Below are 15,089 nucleotides of genomic sequence, written 5' to 3' on the forward strand. Positions count from 1 at the left end.
TTATTTAAAGAAATAGATAAAAGACTACATAGATATATAATGCCTTAAATTTTTCAAAAAGACAAAATCCAGATGCTAGGTTTCAGTGATCATAAAACATTTTAACACCTTAAAGAGAAGCAACTTTTAAGGAATTTTCTCCCTAGACAGTTGAAAATATCCCACCCAATCAGAAAGTCATATTATTCCTTCCTCCCTGTCTCCTGAACCACCTCCCTTAAAGATAGAAAAGACAATAATCTGCCTTGCAGCTTCTTTGGGAACACATTGAATTAAGCGTGCACATCCCTTTCACATTCATTAATCATATGCTAATGGGCATTACCATGTTTCATACAGTGGAGAAGTGGAGTAGATTGTTGTCAAAGTCACCTTTCAATTTCAGTTTGTTTCTGCTTTTTGTTCTTTTGAGTGTCTGACAGCATGTTGCTCAGGGATAGCTCTATTTTTGGCTGTCCAGTTTCAGGGTGAGTCATCTTAAAGATTTTAGCTGTCATGAATCATTGTTTGCAGGGCTGCCAGTTACCATCACCCAAACGTGAAGGTAGAGAATTGCCTACAAGTGTCAGTGGTTGCTCACGTATAAAATGGCCATTGTGGGCTTCATGATACCAGCACGGTGATTGCACTCACAAGTGAGCGAATCATTGGCTGAGTAGATCATTCTCTCAGATTTTTATCCATCTTTCTTCTCATTTCCAAGAATGTGTTTCTATGGCTGCATGTTGAAGTCTTATACTTGACAAAAACATGCTTAGCCAGTCATTGTCTCCGTTTTATCTCAAACTAGCCCTTTTACTAGATCCCCTTTTTCAGGTATAACAGTGAAGCTTTGGCCTTGGCTATTACAGGAGGCCTCAACCCAGTCTTTCCTTTTCTAGTTCTGTAACATAGACTACAGTTTTCATACAACTCACAATAACCTTTTAAAATCATGAACTAAGTTATCATTTCATCTGCTACAGGTAAACTTGCCTGATCTTTCTCTCATTCTCAGTCTGAATCACACATATCTTTGTTATGTGATATTGTAATCATTTTACCTGCTTCAATCTCCACTGAACTTCTAGAATTCAGTTCTATTCAATTCAAGTACGTGATCTATTTTGTACAGTTGAGGCCTATTAACTTCAGATTCTTAATAGTTATTTCCTAGATAAATGAATACATGGATAGATCTAAAAAGGTAGAGTTCATATTTTTCTCTTACCAAGACCTATTGTTTTTTCTTTCTTTTCTCTCACTAATATTTGCTAAACATTTAGCTTTTCACTTATTTTTTTAAAAACAAAGCCCATCATAGTAAATGATACTCAGTCTCACAAACAAATAATAGCCCAAGGAGAAATGCAAACTTAGGTTTAAAAGCAGGCCTGGATCAAGTCTTTCTCATCCTGAGCCATGGCTCACTCCTTCACTCCTTTAGCTTCTGCATATAAAAGGATGTGTGCCCTTTTCATAAGCCAAAACGATGATATTTGAGAAAGCATTTTGTAAAATACCAGCTTCTCTACAATGCTGTTTATAAGCATGAACTATTTTTACTTCTTTGATTTTCAAAACAGCTTTAGATGTTTTTATTCATTGTTCCATTTTATAGGCAAGCAAAAGGCACAAAGATTTTGTATAAAAGTTGTAAGAAAGAATAACAAGTAAATGAACAGTCAAGGGGCTGATCCCGGCAATCTGGCTGTAGATTTGATTTCTTGACTTTCCTCTAATCTATACCAACAGAAGCGGGTGGCCTGCTTCTCCCCGAGGAACCTCTATGGGGACTTGCCCTGATTCTGAATCATGCTGGTTCTGCTTCTCATCAGTAGTTCTATCATGCTTCTCTCATATTTTGAGCCTTTATATAAGGTAAAGCTGGAAAACTGAATGAAAAGTAAACCATTTCATCCTAGGTAAATAAATAAAAGTTTAAGAGAAAAACACACAAGAGTCATGAAATGACTACGATCTCCCACACTGTCTATCAGTCATACAATTAAAGTATTTGGGGGCAGGACAATGTAGATGGGGGATCATAAAAATAGTGACTTCTTTTCTTCTCAGTTCTGCAGACTACCCTGGCCCTCCAACCCCACACTTGCATCGCATCTCAGCATCTTCCTCTGACAGTTTGCAGAAACAAGGAACCAAAGGTGAGGCTGGTGCTATGGCCAGCAGAGAGGTGTCTGCGAGTCTGGACCTGTCCTCATCCAGAAGCACCAGCAATCTGCGGGTACAGTGCCCTGCACCATGGGTGCTGCCTCAGAGGGGGCCAAGGGAAAACAAAGAGAGGGACAGGCTCATCGCAAAACATGGAAAAATTAGTGTTCAGTGTTTGCCTGAAATGCACCCTGGTGATAAATTCAGAGCAACTCGGAGCTCACCTGTTTCAGTGACACAGGAACATGACCCTTATGAAAAGGTAAGAGCCAGGAGACCAGATTGGGCAACTTCAAGCCATTAGCAAAAAATCTGCTTTCGTCCAGTGTGTGTTTTGAATGGTAGGGACATACTTAGATGTTAGTTTTTATTTATAAATTTTAATACTTTACAAACAATGCTAGAGCAGCCAAGATATCAACAAGAAGGTTTTTTTTTTTTATAATCTTTCAGGCAAATACAGCAATTATTTGAAGTAGATTTCATATGCCAAAGTAGTGAAAAATAAATTTAATGCTTTTGCAAGTACAGCACAATGCTGGATATATTGAATCTAAAAATTAAAGATAACTATTATGGAAAGGGGAAGAGAATTAATGATGCAAGTCCCCAGATGATAGCATGCAAACAATTGAAATCTGATTTAACAAAACAGTATTAGCTAAGGTCCAATGGTCATTTCCAAGGATTTCATCAAAAAGCACAATTAAAACTGCTCACTGGCCTTACAGAATTTCTCTGTGGCATACAGCTAAATTCATTTATTTTTCTCCTTTTTTTTTTTTTTTTTGGTACTGAACATCAAACTCAAGACCTTGCATTTGCCAGGCAAGAGTTTATGCCGCTAAGCTATCTCCTGATCCAATTCTTTTCTTAACAACTAGTGAAGTAAAGACAAGAAGAAAGTGTAAAAGCAAAAATTTGTACTTCAATGTCAAGAGTGAAATATGTTTGATTGATTTGAAAAATGTTAATTGCCTTGGCTAATTTCTCAGTTACCAAATTTAAAAATGACAACATTTCATACAGTTAGATGTAAGCCATTTGAGTTTCTTAACAGCAAATATCACTTTATCACAAGCACTTTGACAAATGTTTAGGGTGTATTAATTTCAAATACATTTTTGTCTTAAAATCAGAGGAAAATAGTTCATTGGTAAGTAATTAGTTGTGTTTCATTCTTTAAACTCAAAGCAGTTGGGAAATTAAAAAAAAAAGACAAGAGCGTAGATTAGTCAATGTTTTCCCTTTCTTAACTCAATCTTTAAAGTATATTACCTATGCTATCTTTTGTTTCAAGGACATAAGTCCTTTTTGAGAAATAAATCTTTCACAATTCTTATTTCTAAGTTGTTTGCATGAAAAGCAGATAGTTTCTCCCCTAACAGTATTAAAAAAGGTCATAAAAAGGTCAAAATAGGCTACTAAAAATACATTGAAAGGTTTAAAAATACCATAAAATAATGGCAAAAAGTTAATATAGTGATTAAAGTCTTAAATGCTTGAGGATAATGAGACACTATTCTAGAAGAATAGTCATTGACTATTCCGATATTATGATGTCTTGCACACAAAATAAAATATATTATTATGTGGAGGAAGATGAAGCTTTTCTACATCCAGGATCCAAATCAACATCGACAACTGAACATGATCAGTATCAGTTTGAGTTTTGTCACAGTTAACAAGCCAAATTGATGCAGATCAAAACACCTTTTTCATGTCAGAAATAAAGCTTGGTTGTCAAAAAAGCACAGTGATGAGTGACCGTGGGGAAGCATCGCAGCAATAATCAATCGTCAATCAGTCATGGAAAGTGCTTATTCTGCTCTTATAGCGCCTCTTCATTACTCCCCATGCACCAGTCTCAGGAGAGAAAAGATAAAGGTTCCTTTCAATGAATAAAGCAATAGTTTTACAGAGAGTGAAAAGGAAGAGAAAAGCAACTTGGGCTGGGTAAAGAAGCCTCGTTTGTTTTCAACTTTTCAATTAAAAAAGATAGTTTTAAAGAATGGCATTGGAAGTAACAAAGCGGTACTAATTTTTTTTCTTCAAAACTGGCTATTCAGCATTTTTTTCATGTAAATGTCATAAATCAGAGGCCTAAATGCCACAGTAGGAACAGATTAGCTAAAGTGAATATGTCTCTTTGATACAAGAATTTGTCTCCATGTTTTATCAATGATGAGTGAAGAAATGGTCCACATGCCAAATCCTAAGAACATTAAAAGGTCAGTCATAATACTAGTCTAAGGTAAGGTTACACAGTTAAAGTGTATGATTCAATGTGTATGCAAAACCAAAATACTCAAGTGCCTTCAATTAGCAGATGCTTTTTTGGGGGGGAGGGTAGTACAAATGTAGTGTCTTGGGATCCATACATAATAACAATAAACCCCAACAGAAGTCCAACAGCAAAATCATTTATTCCTCTATTCTGTTTACTTTTGAAGCATGTGCATTCCCTTTTGCTTAAGTTATTCCATAACCACTTTAGCACCTCTGCTGCACCGTTAAACAGAACTAAATGCTTGTGTAGACAAGCTGGTAAGGGAAACGGCTTTGATTGCATTTTCATAGTGGAAAACAGGTTTGCCAAAGTGGTTTGACTTTATGAAAGGGAAGAACAGCTGTATTTGGTTTATAATAAATCTTTCACAAATCAGTAAAGGCAAATAGACAGGACAACTGCAACCCATAAAAGTGGAAAATATTAAACAACAGGCAGTGAAGTTGTTAAACTTTCCCACAGATGCTGCAGGTTTGAAAAAAAAAAGCTGCTGGTAAATGCACACATGCAACTCACATGAAAAGTGGACCAAATTGCATAAGAAGAGGAGAAGGAATTATGGATGATTAGAGGAAAGATCCTGTTAAGGTGACTTTCCTGGGCATCAGGATGAAAGTGTCCAAGCAGTTTCCTCCTCCTATTACTGAATGTTAGTGCAGAATAATTACTTGCTTGCCAAAAATGACAGGACACTGACCCTGCAGACTTATTGAATTCTCATTGCTTGCCTCCAGGCCATGTCGGGGGTTATTCAATTTTGCCTGAGGAGGACAATCTATTATGAGAGATGAGTCAAGAAGGCATCCGCCTTGATTGCCCACCAAAACCATTATCGAAGCACAGAGAGGGCCTGGGCAGGGGCTGGACAGACAAGACAACACTGATCTCGATTACCCAGGGACAAGATACAATTTACATTACCTGGAGCCACAGGACAGAGGGCAATCAGCCCTGGGAATAGGGCGGCAGCCCTGGAGAGAACAGGTATTAAGAGCCGAGCAGCATCTGAGCTACTTGCTTATGCTGGATGCGACCTTTAGCCTTACAAGGGAGTAACTGATTGGTTTGATCTGTAATTATGTAAATAATTTTACATGGACGGACACAATTGTTCTCTAGAATTAGAAGCCAAAGCACCAAAATCCTAAAATATGAAAATCAGATGGTTTTATTTCCTACTGTGTATGTATCATAGATTGACCATACAAGGCAATTTCATAGCAATAGCATTTATTTTTGATCAGGAAACTTGTTGCAATAAAATTGCTTACAGTAGGGAAAACAACAGCCTCTGTTGTACAACTATACTTTTTTAAAATAAAACAATTCTGGATGATAAATGAATGTGTCCTTTAAGAACAAGGCCCCAGTGTACAATGTGCTGAGAGAGATGTTGTAAAATTTTGATTTGAGACTCTGCTCAATAAGCCAATTTTACGGGGCTAATGATAACGTATAAGGAAATCAAGTAATGTTTCTCTTTAGACTTGATTGTTAGCTAAACCTCACTGGATCCCAATATCCTGTTAGACTATCCTACTAAATTGGAAAATCGTACTCTGTTCTTATTTCAGTCAATGAGAAATGCTTTATTACATGTTTTAAAAACTGATTTAATTGAGAAAAGAAATGCTTTCACTCTTCTGTGGATTATAAGGGTCAAGGACTATGGTAGGGATTTCTAAACATAATGATATGTTCAATTTAACACATTGGAATAATATCATGCTCAACAAACCTAGGAGCGGGTAGATTCTTGTAGTCTTGGGAGTTCATGTCCGCATAAGCTACAATTCCAATGGAAACAATGCTTCACGTTTTCTACATGATTATATAAGAATCCATGGGAAACTGCTTCAAATATGAAAAATAACTCCTGTTATTTCAGAATCCTCTTGCTATGCTATTAGTCTACCTGCAGAAGCTGAAAACCAAATAACCTCTCAGTCCCCCAGGAGCACTGGTTAATTAGGGCATGAAACCAGGGTGATTTGTGGAAGAGCTTTGCAAAACAAAAGCTTTGTGTGATTTTATGCTTCAAGTTTATTCTGAATCCAACTAACAGCTAAAGAAAATTACATTAAATCACTGACTTAAAAATTAGAACATGTGAGATGAGGTTAAGAATAACTGTCAATCTCTCTTTTCAAGTTCACATTTATGAAATCATCATACAGCTTTGTTTGGGCTGAATCCCAGCGTGTTCTCAGGTTGCTGTGTCCTCCCCCATGCTGAAGGCTTGTGCCACGTCACTCGAAGCAAGTGGCTCATGAAACTGACAAGGAAAAGGAAGAGAAAAGCTCCTATGGAATTTGGCATATCATAGATAACTGAGAACAATAGATTTTTGATTATATAGAGCAAATTTTTGGCAGAAATTAAAGATCACAGAGTACTTAAGTGTGTTGGGGCCTTTTCACAGACCTATCCGACCATGCATTTTAGTCAGGAGATGAATTCTGTGGTGCCAAACTCATAAAAGAGATATAGCTTAGGAGTCTCAAGCACATATCTGAGAGGCTTTCTGTGTTAAAATTATACAGTGCATCCTTATTCAACTTACTTAACCTCTCTGTATTTGTTTTCTTAAGCACACAAGAGGGATAACAAGAACACTGACCTCATCAGGATGTTGAAATGATTAATTGGGGATATCTATTCATAAGGGACATTTCAAAGATCCTTGGTACAAATTATGCTTTCAGTAAACGTTAACATTTTCTGTGAAGTGTAAAGCCCAAATTAAATGAACTAGCTGGGTGATGACAGGACATGAATTAAGACCCAGGCTGGTCTCTACATATCTTACCACCTATCCCATGGCCTTTTTTGTTTAATAGCATCAATTTAGCATCAAACTAGTTTACAACAAGAAAAACTTTTCTCTGCTAAATTTACTCATATTTTGAAATTGTCCATAATCCCGACACCAGAAACGACAGGCTCAGCAACTTGGTTGATCTTTACCAAATAAGTTTCTCTGCTCAATCTGTGACCCATGTGCAGTAAAACCCTTCTATGAACTGTAAATGGCATCTGAAATGTTCCATTCTCTAAAGTGTGACTAGATTACATCATAAAGTTTTTGATAAAACTAGGCAGAATCTGCATAGCTAGTTATTTGACTGACAAACAGAGGATCTGGCAACTAACTGGCTCACGAGAGCTCAGTCACAGGATTGTACTTTATGTGCACCGATATGTGAATATGATCGTCCATTTTACATATTATTTATATAGGATCTTGTAACTATTGGCCATACATCTCTTTAAACAACAGATCACGAATATAATTCTGTATAAGAACTTTATCAAATTAGTTAAGGTCAGCTGCTAGCTCTGCTACTTATTAATTGTGTGACACTGAACAAGTTATGAAGCTTCTTTTTTTAATCTGTAAAAAAAGTACTCAGGTATTATTAAGCCTGGCCCATCAGTACCTAGTAAACATTAACTAGAATGAGCCATTCCATGCACATAGCGTAAGCACCAAATAGGCTCTCCAAAAATGTTATTGTTTTCAAATTTTTAACTATGTCACAGTGGGAAGTATCCAGCTAATGGTTTGTTTTTTGGCTAAGCTATAATTATACATTTTTGGCTTATATCTTATACTGAGTAAATTACTTTATAAATAATGATACACAATATAATATATATTGATAATTTCTTATTTATGAAAATTTATTTTCTATTCTGTAAAACAAAAAGGAAACAACCATGGGCATTTAAACATGTTTTACCATATTTTGAAATGTGACACCAAAATTATACTAAGCATTTTGCCAGCATTATTTAAAATTTTCATTTTCATATCATCAATCTTCCAAATAAAATAAGACATATGTACCTTATTTGGTACTGATTGCACAGTCTTAAGGGTACAGCCTGAGATTTTTGAATTTATAAAACTCTGTGGAGCCATTACCTAGGTCAGTACACAGAATACTTCCAACACCCTACAAGTGCTCCTTTTGCCTCTCCCTGATGAGCACCTTCCCAAATCAGAGACAAACTCTCTTCTGACTCCTAAACTAGAATTTGAACACTAGTCGGCCAACTTTGATTTAAAAGGAATCACACAGAGGGCCGGCCAAATAGCTCAGAGGATTAAAGCTCCTGCAAGCAGGCGCAGGGGCGGGGTTCAATCCCTGGGCCTGAGGTGCCAGCCCTGCCCCTAGGGTACACTGAGAGGAAAATTGAGAGTGGGCATGGTAGAACACGCTTGTAATTCCGGTACTTGGGAGGCTGTAAACAGGAGAATCACTACTATTCTGATCTAGTAGTGAGACCCTGAACACGCTGTAGATCCTTCCTTAAAATACAGAAAAATAAATAAATAAATAAATAAATAAATAAATAAATAAAATCACACAAGGTGTATTCACTGGGGGTATTTTACTCAAACAGCTTTCAATATTCAGCCAGCTATACCCACAATTTCTTATTGTTTCTTGTGTAGTTTTCTACTAGATGAATATATCTCAGTTTTTTTATACACTTTCATATATTTGCATATTTGTGTTGCTCCCACTTTGAAAGAACTATAAATAAAGCAACTGGCAGCAGTATGAATATGTGTAGACAGACAGCGAGATAGACAGATACGTACATAAACATGGAAGTGTGTGCATGCCCCTCCCACGCACACATGCTCTGTGTATACATGCAGATCCATTTGCTGGACTTATTTCTTTACTTTACTGGAATCTCATTCATGAGTTGCTTTTTCATCTGAGTGATCATGTATTTACCTTTGGTGGAAACTCTTGTCTAAGCAATATATGATCTCATCAATGATATTTGGAAAGTCTACCTGTTCCACCTCTTCCTTAATAGATAAGGTAATCAATCTTTCTATCATTATCAATTTCCATGGTATATATCTCACTATGGCTTTAATTTGAATTTGCATGATGAATAATGGTATTAAACAGTTTTGAAAATGTTGATTTGCTCTTTAGTGTTTGGCTATTAATTGCTTATTTGAATACTTTTTCTATTTTTAAGATTGATCTTATTCTCATTGACTTGTGAGTTTTCCACATTGTATACATATAAAGGCTTTGTCACATGCACACATATACACATTTTTTATTTTATCAGTTTATGAGCTATCTGCTAATTTTTCCCATTGTCTTTTGATTGTGAGAGTTATTAACTTATGTGAAATTTGTATAACTATATAAAGAGGGAGTATGAACCTACTTAAAGGTGTATTAAAATAATACGTGTATTTGCAAGGTCTTTGGATACAAGAACAATATGGAAAATCAATAGAATTTTCACACACTAACAAAAAGTTTCCAGTTGAAATTGAAGAAACAATGCCAACTGAGAAAGTCTAAAAGCTCTCATATACTTAGGAATAAAAGTGAAGAACAACATGGAAGTCTTTACACTCAAAACTAGCAAATGCTCATTTGATAACAATGATCTAGATAAATGGAGAATTATACTACATTCATGGATTGGGATGTCCAGTATTGCTAATAGATTGATTTTCCAAAATTGATCTAGAGTTGATTTAGATCCTATGGAATAAAAATCTAAATAACAGCAAGCTGATTTCAAAATTTCGAAATTCAAAGTACTTGGAATAGAAAAGGAAGCTTTTAAGAAAAACAGACTATAAAATTTGAAGAGCTATCATGATCATAGAGTAATTACAGAGTTGTGTATTCTACAAGCAAATAAATAAAATAGAAGAATGAATACAGACTGACATGTATTTGCTTTATTTGTATAAGGGTACCAACACTACACAGAGACAAAGGATATAATTTTGTGTTTTTGTTTTTCCACCAAACTACCCTAAAGCAATAGGATATTAATTTTACAAAGAATGGACCTTAGTCTCTAACTCCTACATACACAAACTTTAACAGAGAGTGAAGCTTTATCTTTTCCTTACGAATATATTATTCTAAATGTAATTCATAAAATGATGCTTTTGTAAAACTGCTATTTTTAGTTTCTGAATACTATATACTGTTTGACTTCTTAAGTATTCTATTTAGTCTTTTTTATCGTATTATTTTGGTTAATGGATCTTTTCAGTGCTTTCAGATATTTTCTTCATCAACTTTTAAAGTTAGATATATTTTTACATAAAGATCCAGATCTTTTATTTTATTTCTTTGGTTCATATATTTAAATGATGGCAATAAGTCTGTGTGAAATAGTCTTTTCTGTTTAAACAGGACAGAGTGAAGTATATCTAACGTTGCCTAGAATTTAAAAAAAAAAAAACATTTTAATAAAATTGCCAAGAATGGCATTCCTAACCAAAGCTTTCAGGAATGATGAAAAGGATCAGATGACTTCAAACACAAGAAAAAAAGAATCCAAAGTCATGCTTCTTTTAGCCCAATTTCATGGCAGGAAAATGACCAAAAGAAACATTTGTTACCATGGTAACAGTAGTTGACAAACAGGAAAGGATTCCTATGGGATTTTTATAGTCCTGAGTCATTGAAAGAAGGTAGCATAAGTGGTTGGAACTTTGTTATGCAGACAAAATAAAGTGAGTAACTGTTCCTATAAGTTGTGCTTCTCATACCAAATCTCTGTTGTAATGCAAAGAACACTAAGATTCAAAACAAGGTTAAGAAATACTTTATAAACCAATGAACTAGAATGAATATTGCAGGCATCTTTGCCACTGCATTTCAAGAAAGGCAGATGAGAATAAGAAAAAGGGAATTAAAAGGTTAAAAAGTACACAGAAATTTTACCATTGCCCCTAAAAACATGGAAAATATAAGAAATAATTAAATTGTGCAGCATATAACCGAATTTCATGAAAAGGAGCAACCCTTTCAAGGGCTTGCTGGAGCACTAACATGTACATTAAGTATAAGCATGTAAGCATGCAGATATATATTTCAGTTGTATGTCACAGTCACTAAGTACACCTGCACTGTGGCGTAGCTTTTGAATGTCAAAGGTGATAGATATAGAATAGATTTAGAAATAGAATTGGGAAATGTTATTCTAAGCCCTTTGAAAGTAACATTTGTGAGAAGAAAATTTTGCTTCCCTCAAAACATTCTTGGGTGCTGGCAGCAAGAGAGAGAGAGAGAGAGAGAGAGAGAGAGAGAGAGAGAGAGAGAGAGAGAGAGAGAGAGAGAGAGAGAGACAGAGAGAGAGACAGAGAGAGACAGAGAGAGACAGAGAGAGACAGAGACAGAGACAGAGACAGACAGAGACAGACAGAGACAGATAGATATAGACAGAGACAGACAGAGAGACAGAGATAGAGAGAAAGACAGAGAGAGTAGAGGCACCCTTAATCTGACAATTTAATCATGTCCCCTCATTGTTCCATTCCATTTTGCAACCTAGTGCTTTTCACAAGCAAGAGAACAGATGCTTCCTGATTTAAATCCGCTTAGGTTTTTATTTCCTACAGGAGGATGATATAAAAGTCTTCAAAGTTTACTCTATAAAAGATGTCTATAAGTGAAGAAACCAGAAATCCTATAGTTCTATACACCATTGTGGACCATGAATTATACATTGATATAGAATCTGTCCAAGGTTCTCCTTGCCAAACCTTCTGGGCTGGTTTTGGAAAACAGAATTTCCACTTCCTCTGAGTCACCTAGAGATCTAGATGGTCTGTGAGGCTTGAAACTCACAGAGCAGGATGAGGTGTGCTGAGAACCACACAGGAAGAACTAGTACCCACATGTGGGCATAGACCTTAACTAGTTTCCTTTATGATGTTAAACTTGCCCATTCAATCACTACTTCTGCACTGTTCCAAGAAAAGCACCATACTCCTCCCATTGTACTTGATAACAAAATGATGGATAGCTGGAGATCCTTGGTCTTTGTTCCCAGAGAACATTGATCATTCTTGAGCCCTATTTTCTCACTATTCTTGCATCTTGTTTTTACTTTCTTGCAGTGTTCTGCAGTTTGGAGATTGAGGACTCACTGCAGGGGTCGCGGATAACTGGCACTATGTAAAGTGTTGCTGACAATGCACAATAATTTTTATTTTATACATGTTTTATCTACTTAACTTTATTGTCTATTTGATAACTTATTCAACAACCACTTCTGGAGTTTGAAGCATAGAAATATTCCAAGGTGTTAAGGATAGCAAACATCTCTAGATCCAGACCTTACCCTGGAGAATTCTATAGGCTAGTGAGTTCCTAGGAATCAGAAAATCTAAACTATATCATCTCTAAGAACCAGTTGAATGAATAGGCATAAGGGAAGAAATAACTGATACGATTTAGGGAGGGAATAGTTCAAAATGGTCTTTGAACAAAAAAGATCATGTTATATCCTCCTTGTGCCACTAAATATCTATGTGACTTAGCTACTGATTAACAGCTTAATCTTGTGGAGTGTAGCCTTATTGACAATTATGGGCAGGAACTGATACGGTGTACAGAGTGCTTACCAAATCTTTACTGTCTAAGTGAAAGTTACCTTTATTGTTGGAGGTTGTCTTAAATTAATTTTAAAATGAAAAAGATAAATACAAAATTTCAAATTAAGGTAGTAGGAAGATAACAATGGGTAGTATATTGCCTATTGTTATTTTCAAAGTAGTTGCTCAGATTATAAGTACAGGCATGAAAATTTGATCAAATAATATAAGCACAAAACTTTTCTTTCAATTAACTAATAAAAATTAAGAGTATAACATATATATATATATATATATATATATATATATTATACTTCATTCAAGGCAAATTTATTTCACTTATTAGCTTGGTCTCAAGGTTCATTCATTTACTTATAAAAGCCTTGAATTTATCCTTTCCTATAGCTGAGTAGAACTCCATTGCATAAAAATAGCACATTATTTTAGTCATTTCTCCATTGATGGGCATTTGGGTTGGTTTCAAGGTTAAGCTATTATAAATTGTGAAGCTATAAACATGGGCATACACATATCACTGTTATGATGTTTTTAAGTCTTCTGGCAAACTACTGAGGAGGGGAATAGCTGGGTTGAACGGGACCTCTAATCCTAATTTTTTGAAGAATCTCCACGCCGATTTCCACAGAGGTTCTAGTAGTTTACACTCACACCAACAGTAAGAAAAGTTTTCCTTTCTCACTACAGCACCTCTAACACTTGTACTGGATGAATTCTGAATGAAAGCCATTCTTCTGTTAGGGGCAGTAACGCAGTGCAAACAGAATCGCTAAGCTGTGTGAGTTTGTGTAGGCTCCTTCCAGACGCCGTGAGCCAGCTCCAGGATGACTATGATCCTATGCAGTTGAAGAGCCTAGTGATGAGAAGCCAGCTTTCATGAGCTCTGAAGAGAAGTGGATGTACTTTTACGTGGAACCCCTGACGAGAAACAGAAAGTCATCAGAAAATGTCTTACTGGAGAAAGTGAGTCCTCTAGTGAAGATGAATTTGTAAAAGAAATGGAAGCTGAGTTAAATCACATCATAAAACAATGGAGGACAGGCTGTCTTCTCTTGGAACAGGGTCTTCCTCAGGAAATGCAAAAGTTGGAATAGCTCCAGCAGAGTACCATGGTGATATATATTTTGATTCTGATTGTGAGGATGAAGACAAAGGAACACAGGTAAACAAGAAGAAAAAGAAGAGACAGCACAGGATTCCAACAAATGATGAATTACTGCATGATCCTGAAAAAGATAACAGAGGCCAGGCCTGGGTTGATGCACAGAGCAGAGGTTATCATGGTTTTGGATGACAGAGACCACATCAGCAATAGCCAGTTCCCAGTACTGATGCTGTATTGAATTGCCCTGCCTGTATGACCACTTTATGCCTCGATTGCCAAAGGCACAAATCCTACAAAACTCAGTTTAGAGCAATGTTTGTGATGAACTCTTCTGTCAACAGAGAGGAGGGTCCAAGATACAAAAACAAAGAAAACAGGAATAAAAGACCAAGTCAGGCGGGATCCTGAACAAACCCAGAGCGCAGGCCCAGCGAATGAGTGAGACGACCAGGGCCACGGGATCCTGAACAAACCCAGAACACAGGTCCGGCAGAGTGAGATGCCCTGGGACCCTCTGGATCCTGAATAGACCAGGAGTGCAGGTACTGTGAGTGAGTGAGACGACGGAGGACGCGGGATCCTGAATAGACCCAGAGGACAGGCCCAGCAAGGAACCCTTCAGCAGAACTCCCTGCAAAGGGGCTAGAGGCAAGACCCACCCAGCTGATTCAGGAGCAGAACATCTTGCCAGAGAGACACAAAGGGTCCAACTCTAACGCCTGCAGCAGAAAGAAGTGGAGCACAGCAGCCAGATCCAAGCGACACCCACCTGGAGGAATCTGAACTTCGTAGATCTGGACCTGGTGCTAAGGTAATAACTCTATCCAAGCTCTTCACCAAAGGTCAGAAGACAGTGGTATACAAAATGACAAAGAGAAGGAACAAAATGCAGTCTCAGGACCCGAGTCCACCCAGTATAACTACAGAAGACACTAGCACTGAGGAAACTGGAAATCACATGCCAGATATCTCTGAAATAATAGCCTTGACAGTAAAGAATCAACTACAGAAAGGTATAGAAGAAATCAGATCAGAAATAATTTCTGAACTAAAAAATGTAGTGGCAACTATAATCAAAGAAGTACTAAGTGCTTCTAAAGAATACACTGACCAAAAAATAGAGGAGAATATAA

The 15,089-nt window shown here is 36.5% G+C and overlaps 1 pseudogene; it reads left to right on the forward strand.

The window, feature by feature from the left end:
• The first annotated feature begins 2,158 nt into the window (after positions 1–2,158).
• On the forward strand, positions 2,159–14,194 carry LOC101573004 (annotated as a pseudogene).
• Positions 14,195–15,089: the final 895 nt, after the last annotated feature.

The sequence above is a fragment of the Octodon degus genome, unplaced genomic scaffold (assembly GCF_000260255.1).
Source record: "Octodon degus isolate 3935 unplaced genomic scaffold, OctDeg1.0 scaffold00016, whole genome shotgun sequence".
NCBI classification, from domain to species: domain Eukaryota; kingdom Metazoa; phylum Chordata; class Mammalia; order Rodentia; family Octodontidae; genus Octodon; species Octodon degus.